The sequence below is a fragment of the Marmota monax genome, unplaced genomic scaffold (assembly GCF_021218885.2).
Source record: "Marmota monax isolate L192 unplaced genomic scaffold, Marmota_monax_Labrador192_F-V1.1 WCK01_AAM20220418_F8-fsc00081, whole genome shotgun sequence".
Taxonomy (NCBI): Eukaryota; Metazoa; Chordata; class Mammalia; order Rodentia; family Sciuridae; genus Marmota; species Marmota monax.
The window spans coordinates 1801359-1813586 of NW_026695234.1; the positions used below are offsets into that span (position 1 = coordinate 1801359).

General features: G+C 44.0%; 1 long non-coding RNA gene across 3 annotated transcripts in view; it reads left to right on the top strand.

Annotated features, from left to right (window-relative positions):
* LOC124088890 (uncharacterized) overlaps window positions 1-12228 on the top strand; it is a 259076-nt gene that overhangs the window by 143602 nt on the left and 103246 nt on the right. For 2 of the 3 annotated variants that reach the window (XR_009226172.1, XR_009226170.1), the window contains exon 4: window positions 10398-10533. The exons of the other annotated variant lie outside the window; for it this stretch is intronic. This is a non-coding gene — a long non-coding RNA (uncharacterized LOC124088890). The remainder of the gene's footprint in view (window positions 1-10397; window positions 10534-12228) is intronic. 3 annotated transcript variants of the gene reach the window in all.

Below are 12228 nucleotides of genomic sequence, written 5' to 3' on the forward strand. Positions count from 1 at the left end.
TTATGCCAACAACTACTCGAGAGTGAGATAACGCATCCATTTTATGCAATAAGCACTTAAACTTCTGCATTGTGCCAGGGCTGCAAGAGATGATGAAGTTAAAAAGGTTAATTATGTACAGTGCTTATCCCCTGAGAAGACAGGAGAAAATAAATGGACAATTTCCATAGACTTTTCTAATGGCAAAGAAAGAGGCATGCCCAGGGTGCTGTGGGAATCCTTAGATGAAGGGAAGCCCTGATTCAAGTTGTGTGGTCAGGGAAGGCTTCCTGGAGGAGGTGATGCTGGTATGAGTCTTATAACCGGGTGGAAGATGTCCAGATGCATGCATGCAGTAGGTGGATTCCAGGAAAAGTGAACAGTTAGATCAGAGGTACAAACATCTTCAGATCACAGGAAATTCTTCCAGTCCTTCTCAGCTGAGTCATCTAGAAAATGCTACTGTGCCATAGAAAATGTCTTACCACCTGGGTGCCAAAAGTGGCTCCGTTTTCTGTTTCATGGTGGGTTTGTCTCCTTGTTGCAATGACTTCTAGATTTGGAGGCAATGGGCAATAATCTTTTCAACTCCAGCATCTTATTCAGTGCTGGCACAAGGCAGAAGCTTAAGAATTGCTTATGGAACTGACTGGATACGTCATCTCTCTAACGTAGTTGTTGGAGTAAACTTCCTTTGTATTTTACATGAGTGTCCCATAACCTTCACCCTTGGGAAGGTCTCAGGAATCCTGTTTTTCTCTGCAATGGAGGGTCATGGTCTCTGAATCAGCCTTTCTGCCCTAATATTCAGGGCACCCCACATCCCTGATGCTTCAAATCCCATGTAGCTGGGGATTGCCCACAGAGCCATGCTGCCTGGAGTCCTGGCCCAGGGTTTCTTGTGTGACCCAGAGTACCACAGAGAGAAAAGCTAAGGGAGCTCAGAAAATATGCCAGCTGCTACCCGGAGATTCTCTCACAGCAGCTACTGTTTGAATTCCAATAGATTATTAGTCCCATTGTACAGATGGGAAAACGGAGGATGATGGGCATGGAGCGACTTTCTAGGTCCTGGGGAATAGCCAATGCCTTTTATATATTAATTTAGCTTCTTGTTTCTTACTTCAGTGCTACAGCTAGTACCTTCGCAGGGTGAGAACCTCTGAGAGGCATTTTTCCCAGAAAGAAGCACTCTGGGATTGGCAGGCCAGTTAGTAATGGCCCGTTTCCATTGGATACCCTGCCTATTGGGCTGGCATTATGGAGGGGGGATGTTCCCAGGCTCCTCTGGGGAGGTCATTCAATCCCAGCCATGGCAGCTGGTGTCCTTGATGCCCTGGACCTCCATCAGAGAGGAATCTGGGGAAAACAAAGAGTGCAGCCGTGGCTGCAGACCTGAGCCCTCCACGCCCACTTGCCCGGGGTGGGGCCCAGCAGGGTTGGTGCCAGGCGCTGTGTGGCTTCTCCACCCCCTTCCAGGGCCCCTCAGCTCATCTGCTGGCTTTCAGAACCCCAGCCTTCCTGAATGGGTCTTTGTGTGCACCCCAGGAGCTGGCTCGGAAGAGCCCTGATGGAAATGCTGGACAGAGATGTCTCCTCGGGATCCAGGCACAGCCCGGCATGGTGCCCATCTTGTGGGAGGAAGGCCTTTATTGTGCCGCTTCAATGCTCCTGATCTGGGAGGGAGTGGGACCTGGATGAATGGGAGAAATGTTCTGCGCCCCTGCACAGTGGGGTCATGGGCAGGGCCACAGGGACGGCGGCTCCCCAGCCACTTCCCCACAGCTCTCTTTCCCACTCCGTCTCAGCCACTTTGTCCCCAGAGATGACTGTGGTAATATTCATACCCAGAGGCACTGTCACGTGCTCACTCCCCAGGTGCCAGGCATTGTGTTCGGGGTTCAGTCTTATTTAATTAAATGGAAGATGTCATTTCACAGTCTCCAGGCTACCCGCTACCCACGAGGAAGCCAAGGTCTAGAGATGGTGAGCAACCCGCCAGGGGATTCTGAACAGGAAAGCCAATGGGGATCAGATGGATCTTCACCCTAAACTCCTCCTTCCAGTTTTCAAGGTGTCTCTTGACAGATGCTGAGGTCCTAAAGTCAACTGCACACTCTGTTACCTGAGAAGCACCCTGTGCTTGAGGCAGAGCTTGGTGGTAGGAAAATGCCCAAAGCAAGCAGGGTGGCCTTCTGAGGGCCACCTTTTGGGCCTTTTTTTTTTTTTTTTTTTGTAATCTAGGCAAGGGTACCATTTTATTTTATATGATAGAAAAAACCAGAGCTGTAGACGAGTTGGAGTGCAACTACATGTGGAAAATTTAGGTTTAATAGTCTCCTCACCATCTGTGGAAACATAATTTTCTGTTGAGACAAGCACCATGTGGAAGCAGGAGCACAGGGGATTCTGGGAGCTGGCGGTCCCTGCTCTGCTACTGACGGCACTGTGTGGCCTGGTGTCCTGTCAAGGAGCAGGCTGGGTTAATTTCAGGTGCTGAGCTCTGAGTCGAGGCTGAAAAACAGGCAGGGATCTTGCTTTGACTTTGCTTAGTAGCTAGAATGGGTGGTGATGATGTCATTGATAGTCCCCTACCTGTCTTCTCTTAGGTGTGACCAGACTGTCACTTCAGAGGTGTGATGGACAGCTCTCTTACAAAGCAAAGCTCAGTGGCCCTTTTGGGGGACAAAACTGTTAATTGTGAATATTAGAACAGTTGTCAGCTGAGCCAGTTGGCCAGCTGTGAGTGACCGTATTTCTCTATTTGCAGAGGTTACAAACAATCTATGAGAAACAAAGACAGCAGAAGAAACGTAGGTTAGACCTGAAGGGGACTCTCCTCACAGTGGGGTGTGGAGTTATAAACTGTCCTCCAGAATCTCATCTCTTCCTCTGTTTCCTTTTCAAGAAAGGAGATAGCTCCTCACCTCTCCAAGCCATTACCTTACAGTCCCCACTCCTCTGGAAATAGAGGAATGGCTGTTGACTGTCATGGGCCTTATGTAGAGGGAGGTCCTCCATTTTATTTATTTTTAACTGATGCTAGGGATGAAACCCAGGGCCTTGCCCATGCTCTACCACTGAGCTACACCCCATCCCTGGGAGTTCCTTTAACATTCATCTTTCACACAGAACAAATGGCAGTGTCTAGAATCGGAGTCCCCGATTGTGTGGTTTAGTGAGTCCTGCCCTTCGATATGATGAGTTTCTGTCCATTCCTAGCTCCTCTTGCCATCAACTCCTGAAATGGCCATGTTATGATCACAGATAAAGAAATCGAGCACTTGTTCTCTGCATTGTTCTCCAAGCTGCTTCCTCCAGTCGGCATGCATCTCTCTGATAGCCAAGGATCTTTGGAGGAGTCTATTTCTCCATTAAACTATTGCTGTCATCATGGATTATTATTGCAATCTAATTGTGGTGTGTAATAAATACATATGTTTTGAATAACTGAAGCATAAGTGCAGCCGACAAATATCCATCACAATCAGGATAATAGTCTGAAGATGATTAAGGCCCTAAAGATGTAGGATGTTGAGCAAACAAGGTCATAAACATCCATTTAGATTACCTTTTAATTTCAGCCCTTTTTAACTTGATATGCCGTCATTCTCTGGTGGGTTTTTTTTTTTTTTTGGTTGTTACTCGTTTCTTTTTTACTTCACCAGTTGCATTTCTGAGAGTGGAGCTTGCTGTTAAAACAGGTAATAGTTAATGATGGCAGAATTCTAGACTTTTTTTGTAGCACTAGGGATTGAACCCCAGGCCTCATGTATGCTAGGCTAGAGCTTTACCACTGAGCTCCATCCACAGCCCAGAATTCAAGGGCTTAAGGGATAATTCAGGGAGACACTGGGAAGGACCTTTTAGCTGTAATAGGAAGAATATACAGGAGAGAGACCCATGTGGACAGAACAAGTGACGTTTACCTCTGGTGCGCAGGCTACAGGAAACTTGACTAATTTTCTGGATCTAAGTCCTTTCTTCATAAGGCAACATGTGAGTCATTGAACAGTTTAACCTTTGTGAATAGAACCGTCCATTTATTTTTTGGACTTTGGTCAGCAGGCGGTGCAGAATCGCTTGTTCAGACTGTGACCTACAGGCAGCAGAGTATCATCCAGAGTTTTCACATGGAAGAGTGGCATGATCAGAGTCATGTATTAGGAGGACCCAATGGAAGTCACATATGGAGTGGATCACAGTGGGTAGATACCAGTCTTGGGGAATCAAGCTAGAAAATCAGCAATCATCCAGTGGAGAAAAAAATGAGAATTTTACCAGTGACAACTGCGGAAATAAAAGAAAGGAACCAACTCAAGAATTAGTTGATGAACATCTCTTTAGTTGGGGAAGGACTAGACAGAGTCTGGAAACTAACTGACTACGAAAGAGGGACATGGGTGAGGGAGAAAATAACTGTGACACAGTGACTATCAGATTTCCCAGCAACTGGGCATTTGTCCAATGGCCAAATGTGAACTTTCTGCAATTCTCTAGCTTAGCAGTGAGCAGAGAGTAACAGTGGTCTGTTAGCTGTTCACACCGACCTCCAAAACCTACCAATACAAGTAGACTGTAGCCGACACAGGGAAAGATCAGAAATAGGGTGGTGGGTGCAGTCTGCCTGTCTCTGAGGGACGCTGCCACTTTCCAAGTCCCATTGACACTGCTCTGTCCTCACTCTTAATGGTGGTGCTAACAATAATTGGATTGCTTTTAGTTAGGGAGGCAGTCTGCACACAGAAGGGAGGATAATTCTGCAAATAATTAGGAGGGAAAAATCTAACAGAAAAGTACCCACAGCAATGTCCTGGTCCCCCAGCAGTACTGGGTGAAATTCAGGGCTTTAAGTTAGTTCTTACGCTCCATTTTCTTGTCACCATTTTTATACCTATAAATCCTAGGCTCTGGTACCAGAATTCCTCAGTTTTAACAAGGAAAGGGGACATGGCTTCCAAATGAGTTCTGTGTTTTGTCACTATCATGCCACCCAAAGACAGCAAGCATTTGGAAGTTTAGAAAAGATGGCATCTTATTGTCCTCCAAGATAAAAGATTTCAGTATGAGACCCCTGGGTCTGTATCCGTAGCATCTTCCGGTTGCCCCCTCAGATGACTTGATAGCACATTCTTTTATTCTGACTCCAGAACAAGAAAAAGTATTATTTTGATAAATGAAGCCCAGCCAATCAAAGCTCTTTCTTTAGAGATCTACTTGGACTCAAGAGGTTTCTTCTTTTTATGACGGAGGTTGGTCCTTGGCCAGGGGCCTATGAAATCCCCTAAAGATGAACATCTCTTGAAGGTCCAACTATATCTTTAATTAAAATAAAATTAGACTCTTCTCATAACACCATTTAGTTTTTCACACTGAAGACTGTCTTTAGTTTAAGATGCTCCTACCCTTCTTGGTATGAAAACACATATATTTACTATTCCATGGAGGAATCGAGGAACTAAGCATCGTTGTAGATACACCAGTGTGTAAATTTTCCTCTAAAGCAAGGATATGCGGTTTCTTCTGATTGTTTTCACATGGAAGAGTGGCATGATCTGACTGTTAGGTCCTCAGTGGAACCTAGAAAGGTGGAATGGCACTGGACATTCATGGTAGAGCCCACTACGAGGAGAGTTACCATCATATACCTCTTGCCCCTAATGCAAGATTGATTTACCATCTGCAGATGAAGCTTGTCCTGATCTTTTTGTCTTCTAAGCTTAAGGTGGCAGTTTTGACCTGGTGACATTTTAGGTTCTTACTCTCTGAGTAAGTTCAGTTCAGTTCTGACTGAATGCTTTCAGTATCTCTGGATACATTAAGGTCATCTTGCCTATGTGACTGAGTTCAGATTTTTCTAAGAGACACAGTCTTCCCGGTTTGAAGAGCGCCTTCAGACTTGGAGCATGGACCTGCAATACCACTGCTTAGTTAACCATGAATGAAAGCCAGGAATTAAAGACACACTTCTATGATGATTTCTGGTTTTGGAAGGCTCTTGCAGGTACCTCTCAGAATGGTTACTTCTCAATGATCTGCATATGTATTACATGCTTTGTGAATTATCCATGGATAATTTTTAATTCTAAACTGGCTGTCCTACTTCCTGGCATGCTCTCATTAAGATATTCCTCAATGTCTTCTCCTAAGCTAGGGATAACTCAGAAACATTACACAATCTAATGTTAGCATCATAGAAAATAAATGAAGAGGTAAATTTATTGTACTTTTGTACTGTAACAATTCATAAATCAGAAAAAAATATCCCAACAACTTTGGAGTACTCCCTTCTGGAATTGTTTTATTTCTTCCCAAACATCAGTGGTATTGTAGATGATTGTTTTTAAAAAAATCCAAAGTCATTTAGAAACTGACTCCATCTTCCCTCCAAATCCAGCATTTACAAGAACAGAATTGCAATATTGAACCCTGGACCTAGTGGAAGTTCAAGAATGAGAAAGGCTATTGACACATATAAATTCTTCAACCAACTTGAGGTCCTGTGGGGCTTGAACTAAAAGCCTCTCTAGCCCTTTCTCAACTCATGGGAGCCACTTCTGAGCCATCTTGTCCACCCTCTGACACAGGGTGAAGTTCTATTGAGAAGTGTAAAATCAAAGTGAAAACTGGTTGCATCTCATCTCCTCTTTGGGAAAGTTATCCCGTGCCACCTCTGTCTTAAGAGAAAACCCTGCATTTTTCTGTGTGCAGATTCTGCATGAAGTGGGCCCTCTGCTCTTTTCAGGGAGGAAATGTAAGCAGAGCTCTGAAGAAACTACTTGGCTCAGCAGTTTTCGTGATTGTTGTAATTGGCCGAGCCTAAAAGCATGTAGCAAGCTGTACCTGGGAAGCATTTGCCAAGGAAAATGCAAACGCTTCCCTGAAACAGGCATCCGGGTACATGAGAGGAACTGGGCTCATGTGCAAACCCGAGTAGAAAATCAAGGTGTAGGGGAAGGCTGGGCCACCAGACAGGCTCCAACTGAGCCATTTTCTCACTTGTCCAGAGATGGAGGCCACATCACAGGACTGGCCTCACCAGGCATGGTGAGCAGGGTGTACAGGAGGCTTCCTCCTCCCATTATATGCCTTCAGTTCTGTGCCATCTGGCTCCCCACCAGCTGCCCAGTGGTCCTTTCCTTAGCTTTCTCTGGACACTGGAGACTGGAGATCCTCTCTAAGATTCTCGGGCCAAAAAGAAACTTCCTGTGGACTGACTGCTTCTAATCAATCCTCTATGATATCAGCAATTTAGCAAGGCCCTAAGCAACTCAGTGAGACCCTGTCTCTAATAAAATATAAAAAAGGGCTGGGGGTGTGGCTCAGTGGTTAAGCGCCCCTGGGTTTAATTCCTGGTACCAAAAAAAAAAAAAAAATGCTCCTGATTAATTTTAGGCTCTGTCTTTATTCTCAGTAACTATTCTGAAGGTATCATTTTCCTCTTCTGTTGTTTCCATGTCTTGCTGATGCATTATATGTGCGTTTGCTTCATTTGAGCCGCTTTAGAATGGCTTACAATCTAATGGATTTTGGAGACTGAGTACAAACAGGTAACCACTCAGTTGGAAAGAATTCAGACATAGATGGTGTTGATTAAATGGTACCTTAATGTCTCTTTCGATCATCCAGAGTGTCAGATTTTGGCTTTTTCTTTTGTGTTTTCCATGATACTAAAGGGCAGTGGCTTCACCCAACATACCTGGAATTACCTAAAACAGTAAAATAAATAATTCCATTCTGGGGAAAGACAGGAGAAGAAAGTAAGCACACTTTATATTTAGCTTATTGTTGAATTAGACCACAAATCCCTCAAAAAGAGAAAATGCCCTGGATGGGGGTTTACTGTTTCTACCATCTAATTTCTCCTTGTTGGCCCCAGGACCCCATTTCATTCCACTCTGTATTTGGGCCTCTTTGACCAAAGGACTTCTGGTAATACTCCCTCCTAGCCTTTTCCAGACAGGAAGTGACCTTTCTAATTTTGGACTGCGTTAGCAGAATATTTTTTCTTATAATTAATCAAAGATTTTTCTCTTTGGAGATTCTCCCCCTGGGTTCCATCTGTTCCCTAAAGCTGGGCAGAGCAAATCTCATCCCTTTTCTACCTGAATGCCCTTAGTGTATTGGAAGACAGCAATTATAGAGTTTTATCTTCATCTGCCTAACTATTCCCTGTTTTCCAAATTTCTCATGCCAATCTCTTATATTCGTTGGTTGCTCTGGTCTCAATTTATTCCATTTTGCCTTGGTGGGGTCCAGAGGAGGACTGGATGCTCTTACCAACCCAAAGGAAGACAAGACGCTCCGTCCCTCCCTATCCATTTTCCTAATCCCAAGTCCTGACCCAGGATCCTTCGAATGCTCCAGACACCTGATGCCTTCTTCTTAAGAAGTATTTCTGGATTTAAATGCCATTCTTCACAAGTGGACCTCAATCACTAAAGGTCCTCAGTTTTAGATCCATTTGTGGGAAAGGGCATACTTTTGCTCTTACAGCTTTGTTTAGATTCTTTAAATCCCATTTTGTTTGTTTTACTTGAGTTTATAGCAGAGTTGAAGCATAAGGGCAGGGTATCTCTTTTGTATTCAGCCCAAGGCCCAGCATAGGTCTGAGAAATATTTATTGAATTCATGATCAGTGACTGTATCATTAATTGACTTTTCTTCATCCTCCTCCGCCTCCCCTTTCTCCTCCTCCTCCTCCTCCTCCTCCTTCTTATTCTTCTTCATCATTTTAGAGACACCAGCTGTTTTGCTTAGGTCATTATTGTTCTTTTGTCTTTATTCCTGGGCTGTCTATGCTGCCTTTGGAGAAAGAGCCCATTCTTCTATGATTTTATGCCAAGTTTAGTCTTTCTATAGGATTCATTACATCAGGGAGGTGGTAGGAGGGCACAGGTGAGATTTGGTTTGCTGAACTTAATATGAAATACTTTATGTTGACCCCTGACAGAGCTTCCTTGCCAGCACTGCTAGAAGAACCCATGTGGCAAGGTGACATGGTGAGATAAACTCAAGGCTTAAATAGCTTTTGATTTAATCATCATCTCTGCCACATATTATTGCCCATTAACCACTCTGACCTCAATTTCTTCATCCCTAAAATGGAGCTAACCTAATCCGGCAGTTGGGGTCTCAGAATTAGTACAATGTTGAAATGAGACAATATGTCACAAGGCTTGTGGTGACCAGGAGTCAGTGCCAGATCACTGTTGTCATTCTGCAGTTTCCCTGTTCTTCTTCCACTAACTGTGTACTGGCAAATAAATAGCTTCCCACTGGTCCTACTGGTTCTCTTCCATATCTGGCATAATGACGAATTCTTTCCTGCTGGCTCAGACTGGGTCTCTGTCTGTGTCACATCCAGCAGGCTGTCCTCACAGCAGGGGAAGCCGATCGATACTCCTTAATGGTGTGGCTCATTGCCCTGCACTGAGGGCCATCTGAGCATCACTTCCCCTTTTCTCTAGAGACAGAGTATAGTCTGGACGGATGGGCTGGACAGAGGTCAGAAAACCCAGTTCTGATCTTCGCTACACTGATGGTTTTTCTAGTGCATTGGAAATATCATTCAGCTACATGAGCCTCTGATTCTGTTTGTAGAAAATAATATATTAGATTTCCTACCTGCTGACCAGGGTAGGTGAGAATGAATGAGATTGTATCTCTCTGGGGAAAGATGTTATTTGGACATCCAGTCTGGTTTCATCAAGGTGAGCAACAGAAAGTTGCCACGGCTCCCTTGGTACCAAAAGGCCCAGAGAGCCCAGGAGACTGGACCACCATGGTTTACTCAGATGATGAGAACCACACCTGTCTCCCCAGAGCAGCCCTGCGTAGGTGTCCACTGGATGATACATTTTCCAGTCAGGAAATTGGGCATACAGCAGAAGCAAAGGGTTGCCAACCCCACTTCCCACACGAAGCATAAGCGGTGCAAGCTCCTCACTCATGAGGGTGCTCACCTGCACTCAGAGACCTCTAGGCACCAAGAACTCTGGCTCCCCCAAAGTATTTCCATGATTGATTATGGAGAACCTCAGCACTGTAGTTCACACAGAGGCTGTTCTTTGAGACTGGAGTAGAACCCTGTGCCCTTTGGGGCACACCTCCCTGAGTATGTGCACATACTTAGGAGAGCAGAGTCTTTCTCCTGCCCTCCCACCCAGGCACTGTCCCAACTGGGTACTGCCTTGCCATGCCCAGTATCTCCCACAAGGGGGAGCCCCTGGAGGGCAGCTGGGACTGTGGAATTTTGGAAGCGCTGAAGTTTTCTCCTCCTGTCCTGTAACTGGTTTTCACTCACCCCACTGTGAGATTTCTTTGTTGCAATGTTGGGGTCTGAGATAACACTCCTGGAGACTGCGGGCAAGAACCATAGCCAACACCATCTTTTATTGTGTGTTGTTATTTACTAGCATTTTAAACTAAAGAGGCAAAGTAACAAAGAGCTTGAAGACAAGCACAGTTCTCAGGCCCTGGATAGAGGCTGGCAGCGTCAGACCGACAGAACCAAGACATCGGAGGGCCAACGCTTGTGGCTGCAGAGCACAGGTAGGAACCTGGGTGCAGATGACCAGGGAGGCTCTTGGGGAAGAGAGGCACAGAGTCTCTGACAGTGGAAGAACATGGAGCAGACACAGAGGGTGGTCAGCAAAGATTAAAAGGGAAAAGCTGTGCAGAGAGGCATTGGGAGATTAAGGGAGAGAGGAGGGCAAAGGAAAAAAAAATGGTTTTGCCCAAAGGAGGGCAAAAGAAAAAAAAAAATGGTTGCAGGGTTGATGAAAAGGGCTGACCCCAGAGCAGGAGAGGGAGGGTTTGGAAACTGAATCAGAGACTTAAGTTGGTTTGAAGTTGGTTCCAACTCTGGTGCCCCAGAAACTTCACGAGAAATAAGAGGATGGGAGATTGACAGTGAATGTTTAGTTGCACAAGAAAATTCAAAGTGAGTAGGTCTGCCTCAAAGTGGATCATTCTGGTGGTGTGTCACGTAGCCACACCTACTCCGGACTTTGACCTAAACTAGAAGGAATTCTAGTCTGCTGGCCTTTCCAGGTTCTCTCCAGCCCAAACTGTTTCACACTTTCCCTTACTGCCTTCAGACCTTCCACAGTTGCTCGAGGTAATGGACTAGGAGTCAGAAATTCTGTATTCTAGTCCAGGATTTGCCACTTATTGGTGAGATTAGCTTAAGCAGGGAAACATTAGAGTTTCCGTTTCCTTTGTCTATAAAAGGGAGATAATAATATATTACTGATGAGCCTTACAGGATTTTTCTGAGAATTGAATAAGGAAGATAATGTGAATAAATGCTCTTAATAGATTATAATTGCTAGCTAAATAAAAATTGGCATTAATAATAATTAATCAGTTAATATACCCTTACTACTCTCAGCAGGGGATTTGCCTACTGAGCTTTGGAGAAAAAAAAAATATATATATATATACACACACACACACACACACACACACATATATATATATTCATATACATATAAATGCATACATTATATCTTATTCTAGTATTTGTGGGAATATTGCATACTCAGAGAATAGATTTAATGGGGTAAAGAAACACATACATTGCTCTATCGGCATCTCAGCTTTTCAGAGTCCAGAAGTGACCACAATATGCAATTCAAGTGGTTAAAAAAAATCATGGATCAATTTCTTCCCTGTTCCTAGTAATGAATATCAATATCTTGCTTCTTCTAGACAGACTGTCAGCAGCTTCAGATATTTTTAAATGAGTTTTTTAAAATACATTTGCAAAGTCAATTATTTTGAATCTCATCTGAGGCAATTAAAAAACATCCTGACATTTAAGGTGATATTTTTTCCTAAGTAAAATAATTATAAATAATACTAATTATGAACAAATCATTCAGTTACTCTTCGTCTAGTTCAACCTTTAGGTTAATAAACCAATCCATTAAAATTCATCTTGCTCAAAGGACCAATTTGTTAAAAAAAATATATCGACCTTTCACCATGAGGATGACTGATATTTTATTTAACAATAATCAGAGCTGTCTTTCCCAGAAGAGTGTGGTCAAGAGGTAGGTATAGAAAACCGGGGCTCTTTTATGGCTCTCTCCCTAGTGTTTCCCAGATAGGTACAGACAACATTGCTGATGTCGATGATGATGAAGACATGATGATAATGTACAGAACTAAAACTGTCTTAAAGGAGATATCTGGAAGTCTCACAAAACCCAACAGTGTCATTGTTTATGCCAGAAGAAGTGT